This window comes from Cetorhinus maximus, chromosome 4 (assembly GCF_964194155.1).
Source record: "Cetorhinus maximus chromosome 4, sCetMax3.hap1.1, whole genome shotgun sequence".
NCBI classification, from domain to species: Eukaryota; Metazoa; Chordata; class Chondrichthyes; order Lamniformes; family Cetorhinidae; genus Cetorhinus; species Cetorhinus maximus.
In genome coordinates, this window is record NC_135882.1 from 141834017 (window position 1) to 141847465 (window position 13449).

The window sequence follows — 13449 nt, forward strand, 5'->3', positions numbered from 1 at the left end:
GACACAGCTCCCTGATTGATTACATTTCACTACTTTTGTACTTTTCTTATCATAACACATTTGAGTACATCCAATCGGTAACCGACACATCGGTTCCATACTAACTCTATCCTATTGAGTACATAAACGTGATTTTGCTAACCAATTATTTTAAAGGATGTATACGTAATTATATTATCCAATCAAAATTAAAACACGTACTCAAAGACCTTGGTTCTTACAGCTCAAGACTGTTTGTGTTTCATCAAAACTCCCTCTTTGTCCATTGTTCATCTTCCCATATCTAAGCTAAAACCACTTGCCCCTTCCCTATCTGAGAGAGGAGTACACTTAATCTAATTTATGTCATACTTTTATCTCCAATCTAACTCTCAAGGCTGTGCAATGTTCATCTGGCAATCTTCAACTCTTAATATGTTTAGCAGCCATGTCTGCCTGGAGATTTTAGGGGTTTTTCAGTAAATTCTTACTGTATTCTCTTTTAGCATTTTTAATTTCCCCCGAACAGTTGATAAAGCACTTTTTCCATTAGTAAGAGGGGTCAATAACCAGGGGGCATAGATTTAAGGTAAGAGGTAGAAAGCTAAGAGGGGAGCTGAGGAGAATCTTTTCACCAAGAGGACGGTGGGAGTCTGGAACTCACTGCCTGAAAGGTTGGTTGAGTCAGAAGCTCTCGTAACATATTCACTTGGGATGCCATAGCCTCCAGGGCTATGGATCACGTGCTGGAAAATGGGTTTAGTGTAGTCAGATCTTTGTTGACCAGTGTGGACATGATGGGCCAAATGGCCCCCTTCTGTGCCCTAAATGTCTATGAGTCTATGGGAGCTGGAAAATGGTAGCTTATGTGGAGCTTTGAGACAAGCAAGGATGAATTGGGTGTGGTTTCGGGGCATGGAGGAGTGGAAAAGCAATCCAAGAGAGGACAGAGGTGGGATGAACAAGGAGGAGTGGAAGAGAGATCCAAGGAAGGACAGAGGTTGGGGTTGGTGTGGAAGAGGGAAGGGCCTGGCATCCTAGGTGTGGTGGGGATTGTCAAGGTAAGAAAATGAGGGGCCTAAAGTGTCCAAATGTGGGCCTGTCCTGGGGTGTTGGCTCGCAGAGTCCTTCCAGGGCATTGAGTTCACTTACAACATTTCAAATATCCCCACTGAGTGTGATCTTGGACAATGTCTTTTACATTGACCAATTGAGCCTGCAAGTTCAGCCATGTCCCACAGAGTGGCAAATACAAACACTGGACACTAACACGGACAAGAAAGACTGAACAAAAAAACCACTTTCTTCCACAACAAAGGAAACGACCCTAACTCCCCTCTAACCATCAATCTGTGTCAACCATGAGGTGTGCCAGTACATTGAGTTCTCTGAGTAAGCTAGACTCGGTAAATAACTGATGCAACCATGAATAAATCAATGTAAAAGGAACTATTTACAAGTGAAATTTAAATTTGAGAAAACACCCATTCCACCTTTGTGCTCTCAGTAAGCCTTATATTAACAGAAGTAGAGTTGGGTAGGAAAGTTTTGGCCATGATACAGAGTCTCCTCGTTTGACCAGGAGCGTCTTTCATAGCCCACCTGTAGCTGTAGCATTGTCAGCAGACAGCAGGTTTCATCGCTGAAAAGCAACACCAAACACAATTGCAAGTTTCTTGAGCATGCTGTTGCCAGTTTAAATCTTTAATTGTAATCATGTGGAAAATGGAAAAAGCAAGAGAGCGGAAGTGGTGCTTAAATCTGGTTCTGCTGTTGGGAAATGGCACACTACTGACAAAATTCCACTCAATGTTTCAGGTCAATTACCTCTAATCAGAAGTGGAAAAAGAGATGTAACTGGATTTAAGCAAGGATGTGGGGTGTGGAAAAAACAAGAGGTTTGTCACAGGGTGGAAGGCAGGAGGGATTAATTGTCAAGAGGGATGATGGTTCAAGTCCAAAAGAGTTGGTAATGGGCCAAGAAAAGAAGCAAATTATGGGTTTAGAGGAGGTATAAGTGAGATAGGGGAATCACCACCAACAGCTGATGTTAGGGGGAAAAAAATAGAGGCATGGTTATGATTTGGAATTGTTGAACTTGAGATAGAGTCTGAAAGGCTGTAAAATACCTAATCAAAACATGATATGCTGTTTCTCAAGCTTACATAGAACTTCATTGGAATAGTGTAGGATGCCGAGGATGGAGAGATCAGAGTAGAGCGTAGAATTAAAAGAGAAGCTTGTGTTTGAAAACTGAATAGAAGGGATGGATTTTATGGAGCCCACAAGAGCAGGAAACGTGATGGGTCACTGAATTAGGTGGGATACGAATTTTTGATTTCCTGATGGCAGGTTGCAATGCAAAGTCCACAGTATTTTGGGCTTCATGCCATCCTGTGGCGGGTTCATACTCTTGATATATTTGTATACCATGAATACTCATTAGCGTCAAACTTTTTTGATAAAGTCCCACCTCCACCAGTAGTGCACAAGAATATTGTCACTCCCGGTTGATGTTTATTTAGAGGGAGTGTGCTGCGGTCGGTTTTGTGTAGTTCTGTCTGAGGTCAGTGGTTTTCCTTGTTGAACTCTATGGTATGAGGGAGGGGAGCAGGAAAATGGCAACTTGCATGGAGGCTCCGGACCAACAAGGGTGAGTCAATGGTGGAGGGGAATGGGGTCAGGGAGATGGAGGAGTGGACAAAGGATCCAAGGGAGGACAGGGGGTGGGGTTGGAGCATGAAGGAGCAAAGTGGGAAGGACCTGGCATTTTGGGTATGGTGCATAGGGGTGGTGGTATCAGTCAGTCAAGGACCTAAAGGGTAGTGTTAGCACTGTCCAAATGTGGGTCCATCTCAGAGTGTTGGCTGGCAAAGTCCTTACAGGGCTTTGACTTCACCTACAATATTTTAATTATCCCCACTGAGAGTGGTCTTGGGCAATGTCCTTTACAATGCATTGAAGGAACTGCTAGCTGAGTCTGAAAGTTTAGCTATGTCCCGCAGAATGATAAGTACAACTTGGGACATAGTCTAAACCCACAACCTCTACCACCTAAAAGGACAAGGACAGCAGATGCATGGGAACACCACCACCTACAAGTTCCCCTCCAAGCCACACAACATCCTGACGTGGAACTATGTCAGAGCTCCTTCACTGTCACTGGGTCAAAATCCTGGATGTACCTACACCATATGGTCTGCAGCTGTTGAAGAGGGCAGCTCACCACCACCTTCTCAAGGGCAATAAAAAAATACTGGCCGAGCCATCGATGCCCACGTCCTGTGAAATAATAAAAAAGAACATGAACATTCAATAAAGAGTGGACAAAAAAACACATTGTTCCATCCACAATAAATAATATGTCCCTAACTCCCCTGTAACTCATTAGTACATGCCAACCATAAGACGTGTCAGCTCACTTAGTTCTCTAAGATAGTCTCAACAAATAATGATGGCGCAGCCATGAATAAAGTGAAACAAATATATTGCGAATGTTTACAAATGAAATTTAAATGTGAAAAAAACAACTTTGTACTCATGTTAATGTTAACACCTTAAATTAATGGCAATGGAATTGAGCAGGAAGCTCATTTGTAGCTCACCCATAACTGCAGCATTGTCAGCTGACAGCAGGTTTCACCCCTAAAAAGCTTCCACCACCATGTGATCGCACATGTTTCCCATGCACACCGCAGGCACTTTAAATTTTAATTGTAATCGCGTGGAAACGGGGAAGTGAGAGAGCAGATGTGGCACCACATCCAGTTCCACTTTGGGAATGACGCATCACTGACAAAATCCCATTCAAAGTGTTCCCTAGCAAATTTAAGTCAATGGCAATCAGTGAAAATTCTCCACTGGTTGGAGTCATACTTAGCACAAAGGAAGAATGTTATGGTTGTTGGAAGCTAATCTTCTCAGCCCCAGGACATTGCTGCAGGAGTTCCTCAGGGTAGTGTCCTAGGCCCAATCATCTTCAGCTGCTTCATCAATAACCTTCCATCCATCATAAGGTTAGAAGTGGGGGTGCACACTACACAATGTTCAGCACCATTCGAAACTCCTCAGATACTGAAGTAGTCAGTGTCCATGTGCAGCAAGTCATGGACAACATTCCACCTTGGGCTGACAAGTGGCAAGTAACGTTCATGGCACACAAGTGCCAGGCAATGACCATCTCCAACAAGACAGAATCTAACCATCTCCCCTTAACAATCAACAGCATCACCATTGCTGTATGACCCACCATCAACATCCTGAGGGTTACCACTGAACAGAAACTTAACAGCACTAGCCATAAAAATATTGTGGCTACAAGAGGAGTTCAGAGGCTGAGAATTCTGTGGTGAGTAACTCAGCTGCTAACTCTCCAAACCTGTCAATCATCTACAAGGCCCAAGTAAGGAATGTGATGGAACAGCCTGGATGAGATCATGCCAACAACACTCAAGAAACTCAACACCATACAGGCTAAAGCAACACATTCGGTTGGCACCCCATCCACCAACTTAAACATTCACTGCTCTACCACTGTGGTGCAGTGTGTACCATATATAAGATGCACTATATCAACTCACTAAGCCTCCTTTGACAGAACTTTCCCAACCTTCAACTTCTACCAACTAGAAGGCCAAGGACAGCAGATGCAAGGAAACATTACCACCTGCAAGTTCCTATCCACGTCACACACACCATCCTGACTTGGAGCTATAGGAGAGAGTGAGAGGAGAACTCTGGGACAGGCAGTCAGCAGCACCTAGAGGAGTCGGGAGTTGAAAAGGAGCGTGAGAGGAGTTGGGAGTTGAAGAGAAGCGCGAGAGGAGTCGGGAATTGAAGAGAAGCTGGGAGAGCAGCAGTGATTGAGGGAGTTCAGTGAGGAGGGAACGAGATGATCCTTTGAGTACGGTGAGTATGGCCGGGCAAGCATTTACTACTATTATTGCTTATAGTTTTTAAGGTCTTATTTTGTGGTTCATCGTTTTTAGGGGCTATATTCTGTAACAACGAGGAGCAGGGAAGAAGGACCCAAGAGTAATTGATATTAACTATCTCCCAAAAGGTTTAAATTAATTTAAAGGGGCAAGTCATGGCAGGAGAGCTCAAAGCCGTGGTGTGCTCCTCTTGCTCTATGTGGGAAGCCGGGCACATTACCAGTGCCCAGGGCCAGCATGTGTGCGGGAAGTATCTCCAGCTGCAGCTCCTGGAAGCCCAGGTTTTGGAGCTGGACCGGCGGCTGGGGACACTGTGAAGCATCCGCGAGGCGGAGGGTATCGTAGATAGCATGTATAGAGAGGTTGTCACACAGCAAGATAAGAGTCCACAGGCAGGAAGGGAATGGGTGACCACCAGGCAAAGCAAAAGGACTAGGCAGGCAGTGCAGGAATCTCCTGTAGCTATTCCCCTGCAAAACAGACATACCGCTTTGGATACTGTTGGGGGGAATGGCCTCACAGGAGAAAGCAGCAACAGCCAAATTCGTTGCACCGTGGTTGGCTCTGCTGCACAGGGGAGGAGTAAAAAGCGTGGTCGTGGTACACATTGGTACAAACAGCATAGGTAAAAAAAGGGATGAGGTCCTAAAAGCAGAATATAGGGAGTTAGGAAGTAAGTTGAAAAGTAGGACCTCAAAGGTAGTGATCTCAGGATTACTACTAGTGCCACATGCCGGTCAGAGTAGAAATAGCAGGATATATCGGATGAATACGTGACTGAAGAGATGGTGTGAAGGGGAAGGTTTCAGATTCCTGGGGCATTGGGACCAGTTCTGGGGGAGGTGGGACCAGTACAAACTGGATGGGTTATACCTGGGCAGGACTGGGACTGATGTCCTAGGGGGAACATTTGCTAGAGTGGTTGGGAAGGGTTTAAACTAAAATGGCAGGGGGATGGGAACCTATGCAAGAGTCAGAGGAAGGGGAATCAATGACAAGAACAAAAGACAGAAAGCGGAATAAGAAAAGTGATAGTCAGGGAAATCAAGGGCAAGAATCAAACAGGGCCTCAGTGAAAAATAGTGGGAACGGGACAAGTAATGCTAAAAAGACAAGCCTTAAGGCTTTGTGCCTTAACAGGAGGAGCATTCGCAATAAAGTGGATGAATTAACTGTGCAAATAGATGTAAACAGGTATGATATAGTCGAGATTACGGAGACATGGCTGCAGGGTGACCAGGGATGGGAACTGAACATCCAGGGGTATTCAGTATTTAGGAAGGACAGACAAAAAGGAAGAGGAGGTAGAGTTGCATAACTGGTTAAAGAGGAAATTAACACAATAGTGAGGAAAGATATTAGCTCCGACGATGTGGAATCTGTATGGGTAGAGCTGAGAAACACTAAGGGGCAAAAAGCGTTAGTAGGGGTTGTATATAGACCCCCAAACTCTAGTGGTGTTGTTGGGAATAGCATTAAACAGGAAATTAGAGACACATTTAATAAAGGAACATCTGTAATTATGGGTGACTTTAATATGCATACAGATTGGGCAAATCAAATTAGTAACAATACCGTAGAGGAGGAAATCCTGGAGTGTATACGGGATGTTTTTCTGGAACAATACATTGAGGAACCAATGAGAAAACAGGCCATCCTCAACTGGGTATTGTGTAATGAGAAAGGAATAATTGGCAATCTGGTTGTGCGCGGCCCCTTGGGGATAAGCGACCATAACATGATAGAATTCTTCATCAAGATGGAGAGTGACGTAGCTGATTCTGAGACGTGGGTCCAGAGTCTTAATAAAGTAAACTACGATGGTATGAGGCGCGAGTTGGCTATGATGGATTTATTTAAAGGGATGATGGTGGATAGGCAATGGCAAACATTCAAAGAGCGCATGGGTGAACTGCAACAATTGTTTATCCCTGTCTGGTGCAAAAGTAAAACAGGAAAGGTGGCCAAACCATGGCTTATAAGGGAAATTAGAGATAGTATTAGATGCAAGGAAGAGGCATACAAATTGGGCAGAAAAAACAACAGACCTGAGGATTGGGAGCAGTTTAGAATTCAGCAAAGGAGGACCAAGGGATTGATTAAGAAGAGGAAAATAGAGTACGAGAGTAAGCTTGCAGGAAACATAAAAACTGACTGTAACAGTTTCTATAGGTATGTGCAGAAAAAAAGATTGGTGAAGACAAATATAGGTCCCTTACAATCAGAAACAGGGGAATTTATAATGGGGAACAAAGAAATGGCTGACCAACTAAATACATACTTTGATTCTGTCTTCACAAAGGAGGACACTAATAACATACCAGAAATCTTGGGGAACACAGGGTCTAATGAGAGGGAGGAACTGAAAGAAATCAGTATTAGTAGGGAAATGGCGTTGGGGAAATTGATGGGATTGAAGGCTGATAAATCCCCAGGGCCTGATAATCTACATCCCAGAGTACTTAAGGAAGTGGCCCTAGAAATAGTGGATGCATTGGTGGTCATCTTCCGAGATTCTATAGACTCTGGAACAGTTTCTACAGATTGGAGGGTAGCTAATGTAACCCCACTATTTAAAAAGGGAGGCAGAGAGGAAACAGGGAATTATAGACCAGTCAGCCTGATGTCGGTAGTGGGGAAAATTCTAGAGTACATTATAAAAGATTTAATAGCTGAGCACGTGGAAAATAGTGGCAGAATCAGACAGAGTCAGCATGGATTTATGAAAGGGAAATCATGCTTGACAAATCTACTGGAATTTTTCGAGGTTGTAACTAGTAGAGTTGATGAGGGGGAGCCAGTGGATGTGGTTTATTTGGACTTTCAGAAGGCTTTTGACGAAGTCCCACATAAGAGATTGGCGTGTAAAATTAAAGCGCATGGGATTGGGGGTAGTGTAGGGTAGAAAACTGGTTGACATACAGGAAACAAAGAGTAGGAGTAAATGGGTCTTTTTCTGAATGGCAGGCAGTGACTAGTGGGGTACCACAGGGATTGGTGCTTGGACCCCAGCTATTCACAATATATATTAATGATTTAGATGAGGGAACTAATTGTAAGATCTCCAAATTTGCAGATGACACAAAGCTGGGTAGGTGAGTAAGCTGTGAGGAGGATGCAGAGATGCTTCAGTGTGATTTGGACAAGTTGAGTGAGTGGGCAAATGCATGGCAGATGCAGTATAATGTGGATAAATGTGAGGTTACCCATTTGGTAGCAAAAACAGTAAGGCAGATTATTATCCGAATGGCTATAAATTGAGAGAGGCGAATGTGCAACGAGACCTGGGTGTCCTTGTACACCAGTCGCTGAAGGTAAGCATGCAGATGCAGCAAGCGGTAAAGAAGGCAAATAGTATGTTGGCCTTCATAGCCAGAGGATTCGAGTACAGGAGCATGGATGTCTTGCTGCAATTGTACAGGGCCTTGGTGAGACCATACCTGGGATATTGTGTGCAGTTTGGTCTCCTTATCTGAGGAAGGATGTACTTGCTATGGAGGGAATGCAGCGAAGGTTTATCTGACTGATTCCTGGGATGGCGGGACTGACATATGAGGAGAGATTGAGTCGATTAGGATTATATTCGCTGGAGTTCAGAAGAATGAGGGGGGGATCTCATAGAAACCTATAAAATTCTAACAGGGCTAGACAGGGTAGATGTGGGAATGATGTTCCCGATAGTGATGGAGTCCAGAGCCAGGGGTCACAGTCTGAGGATATGGGGTAGACCATTTAGGACTGAGATGAGGAGAAATTTCTTCATCCAGAGAGTGGTGAGCCTGTGGAATTCGTTACCACAGAAAGTAGTTGAGACCAAAACATTGTATGCTTTCAAGAAGGTGTTAGATATAGCTCTTGGGGCGAAAGGGATCAAAGGATATGGGGAGAAAGCGGGAGCAGGCTATTGAGTTGGATGATCAGCCAAGATCATAATGAATGGCGGAGCAGGCTTAAAGTGCTGAATGGCCTACTCCTGCTCCTAGTTTCTATGTTTCTATGTTTCATTCCTTCACTGTCTCTGGGTCAAAAAACCTGGAACTGTCTCCCTAACAGCACTGTGGATGTACCTACACCACATGGACTGCAGCACTTCAAGAAGGTGGCTCATCATCATCTTCCCAAGGGCAATGAGGGATAGGTAGCAAATGCTAGCCTTGCTAATGGCACGAACACCCTACAAAACAAAAATAATATATGATTACAAGTTGTATTTGTTGCATGAATTGGTCAATCTGCTTTTGCTCTCCCCAGTGCTGACGAGATTACATCATGAGCACTAAATATAGTATGCTAATGTGAAAGAAGTACATGCAAATTGCAGTTTCACCTGGAATGGATGTTTGAAGCTTTGGATGGTGAAAAGGAAAGAAGTAAAAGGAACGGTGTTGCATCTCCTGCGGTTTGCAAGGGAAAGTGCCATGGAAAGGAGTGGAATTATTGTGGGTGATTGAGGGGTAGACCAAGTTATTACAGAGGCAAAAGTGGTTTCACAATGCTGAATGGGGAGGGGAAGATGTGTTTGGAGAATGCTGGAAGTGGCGGAAATGTTGGAGTGTGGTCCATTGAATATGCAGGCTGATGGGATAGAAAAAGAAAGGAAATCCAGGGAGGAAAGGGAAGTCTAAGAGAAAATGTTGAGAAATGTAATAGACATGGTCGAGCACCCTCTCAGCCACAATGAAGGTGAAAAGCTTGACTGAGGAAAAGCAAACATAGTGGAAGCACAGGTATGGCATCGTCAGAACAGATGCAACAGAAATGGAGAAACTGGGAGAATCAAATAAAATCCTTACAGCAATTGAGGTGGGAGAAATGTTGCCATGGCAGCTGTGGGAGTTGGTGGGCTTATTGTGGATATTGGTAGGTAATCTATCCCCAGAAATGGAGACACAAAAGACAGGGAAGGGAAGAGCCAAAGATTGACCAAATGAAAGCAAGGAAAGGATGAAAATTGGAAGCAAAGTTGACAAAATCTTCAAATATTCTGAGAGAGCAGGAAACAGCACTGATAGTCATCAGTGTGCCAGTAAAAAAGGTTGGGGAGAAGACTTCAGTAGCAGTAGGACAAAGAATGTTTCACATATCCCACAAAAAATCAGGCATAGCTAAGACCTGTATATATTCCCATGGGAACACCTTTCAATTTGTAGAAGTCAGTGGTGTCAAAGAAGAAGTTGTTCAATGTAAAAACACATTGATCCAGGTAGAGGAGGTTGATAGAGACTGGTTGGGCCTCTGTTCAAGAAAAAATAGGAGAGCCCTCAGAGCGTCTTATTGCTTTGTGGGGGTATAGAGCCTTTGGACATCCAGGATGAAACCTGAGAACAGGCTATTTTGGATCTGGTAATGTGTATAAGACAGGATTAATTAACAATCTCATAGTAAGTGATCTTCTAGGGAAGAGTGATCATAACATGCTGGAATTTCACATTCAGTTTGAGGGCGAGAAACTTGGGTCTGAACCTAATGTCCAATGTTAATTAAAGACATTACAAATGTAAGAACACAGAGTTGGCTAAAGTAGATTGCTAACGTATATTAAAATGGTGGAATTTGAATTCAATAAAAATCTGGAATCAAAAGTCTAATGATGATCATGAAACCATTGTCGATTGTTGTAAAAATCCATCTGGTTCACTAATGTCCTTTAGGGAAGGAAATCTGTTGTCCTTACCTGGTCTGGCCTACACATGACTCCAGACCCACAGCTATGCCTTAAATGCCCTCTGAAATGGCCTAACAAGCCACTCAGTTGTAACAAACTGCTACAAATCCACAGAAAAGGAATGAAACTGGACAGACCACCAGACATCGACCTAGGCACTGGAAACAACAACAGCAGTCTCAGCCTTGTCAACACTGCCAAGTCCTCCTTACTAACATTTGGGGCTAGTGCCAAAATTGGGAGAGCTGTCTCACAGACTAGTCAAGCAACAGCCTGACATAGTCAAGCTCACGGAATCATACCTTATAGATAATGTCCCAGACTCCACCATCACATCCCTGGGGTATGTCCTATCCCACCGGCAAGACAGACCCAGCAGAGGTGGCGGCACAGTGGTATACAGTCGGGAGGGAGTTGCCCTGGGAATCCTCAACATCTATCCCGGACCCCATGAAGTCTCATGGCATCAGGTCAAACATGGGCAAGGAAACCTCCTGCTGATTGCCATGTACTTAGTATAAGGAAGGAAGGGAAACAAGCAGTAGTGTCATGGAACATATAGAGATTAAAGAGGAGGAGGTGCTTGCTGCCTTACAGCGAATAAAGGTAGATAAATCCCCCGGGCCTGACATGATATTCCCTCGGACCTTGAGGGAGACTAGTGTAGAAATTGCAGGGGACCTGGCAGAAATATTTAAAATGTCCTTAGCATGGGTGAGGTGCCGGAGGATTGGAGGGTAGCTCATGTTGTTCTGTTGTTTAAAAAAGGCTCCAAAAGTAAACCAGGTAATTACAGGCCAGTGAGCCTGACGTCAGTAGTAGATAAATTATTGGAAGGTGTTCTGAGAGATCGGATATATAATTATTTGGACAGCCAAGGGCTGATTAAGGATAGTCAGCATGGCTTTGTGTGTGGTAGGTCGTGTTTAACGAACCTTGTAGAGTTTTTCAAAGAGGTTACCAAGAAAGTAGATGATGAAAGGCTGTGGATGTTGTCTACATGGACTTTAGTAAGGCCTTTGACAAGGTCCTACATGGGAGATTAGTTCAGAAGGTTCAGACACTTGGTATCCATGGAGAGGTTGTAAACTGGATTTGAAATTGGCTGTGTGGGAGAAGACAGAGAGTGGTAGTGGATGATTGCTTCTCAGACTGGAGGTCTGTGACTAGTGGTGTGCCTCAGGGATCTGTACTGGGACCATTGTTGTTTGTTGTCTATATCAATGATTTGGATGATAATGTGGTGAATTGGATCAGCAAGTTTGCTGATGACACTAAGATTGGAGGCGTTGTGGACAGCGAGGAAGGCTTTCAAAGCTTGCAGAGAGATCTGGACCAACTGGAAAAATGGGCCAGAAAATGGCAGATGGAATTTAATGCGGAAAAGTGTGAGGTGTTACATTTTGGAAGGTCAAACCAAGATAGGACATACACAGTAAATGGTAGGGCACTGAGGAGTGCGGAGGAACAAAGGGATCTGGGAGTTCAGTTACATAATTCCCTGAAAGTGGCGTCACAGGTAGACAAGGTTGTAAAGAAAGCTTTTGGCATACTGGCCTTCATAAATCAAAGTATTGAGTATAGGAGTTGGGATGTTATGGTGAGGTTGTATAAGACATTGGTGAGGCCAACTTTGGAGTATTGTGTGCAGTTCTGGTCGCCTAACTACAGGAAGGATATCAGTAAGATTGAGAGAGTGCAGAGAAGATTTACTAGGATGTTGCCGGGTCTTAAGGAGTTACAGGGAAAGATTAAACAGGTTAGGACTTTATTCCTTGGAGCGTAGAAGAATGAGGGGAGATTTGATAGAAGTTTACAAAATTGTGGGGGGTATAGACAGAGTAAATGCGAGTAGGCTCTTTCCACTTAGATTAGGAGAAATAAACACGAGAGGACATGGCTTTAGGGTGAAAGGGGAAAGGTTTAGGGGGAACATTAGGGGGAACTTCTTCACTCGGAGAGTGGTGAGAGTGTGGAACGAGCTACCATCTGACGTGGTAAATGCGGGCTCACTCTTAAGTTTTAAGAATAAATTAGATAGATACATGGATGGGAGAGGTCTGGAGGGTTATGGACTAGGTGCAGATCAATGGGACTAGCGGAATAATATTTCGGCACATACTAGAAGGGCCGAATGGCCTGTTTTCTGTGCTGTAGTGTTCTATGGTTCTATGGTTCTACATACGGCCCTCCCTCAGCTGATGAATCAGTGCTCCTCCATGTTGAACACCATTTGGAGGAAGTACTGAGGGTGACAAGGGCACAGAATGCCCTCTGGGTGGGGGACTTCAATGTCCATCACCAAGAGTGGCTCGACAGTACCACTACTGACCAAGCTGGCCAAGTCCTAAAGGACATAGCTGCTAGACTGAGTCTACGGCAGGTGGTGAGGGAACCAACAAGAGGGGAAAACATACTTGACCTCATCCTCACCAACCTGCCTGCCACAGATGCATCTGTCCATGACAGTATCGGTAGGAGTAACCACCGCACAGTCATTGTGGAGGCGAAGTCCCACCTTCACATTGAGGATATCCTCCATCATGTTGTGTGGCACAATCACTGTGCTAAATGGGATAGATTTCAAACAGATCTAGCAACTCAAGACTGGGCATCCATGAGGTGCTGTGGGCCATCAGCAGCAGCAGAATTGTGCTCGAACACAATCTGTAACCTCATAGCCCAGCATATCCCCCACTTCACCGTTACCATAAAGCCAGGGGGTCAACCCTGGTTGAATGAAGAGTGCAGGAGGTCATCCGTAGCTAACTTAGGAAGTTAAGGATAGTATCAAGTTGAACAACAAGATGTACAATGCCGCAAAGATTAGTCATAGGCTATAAGATTGGGAAACATTTAGAAACCAACAAA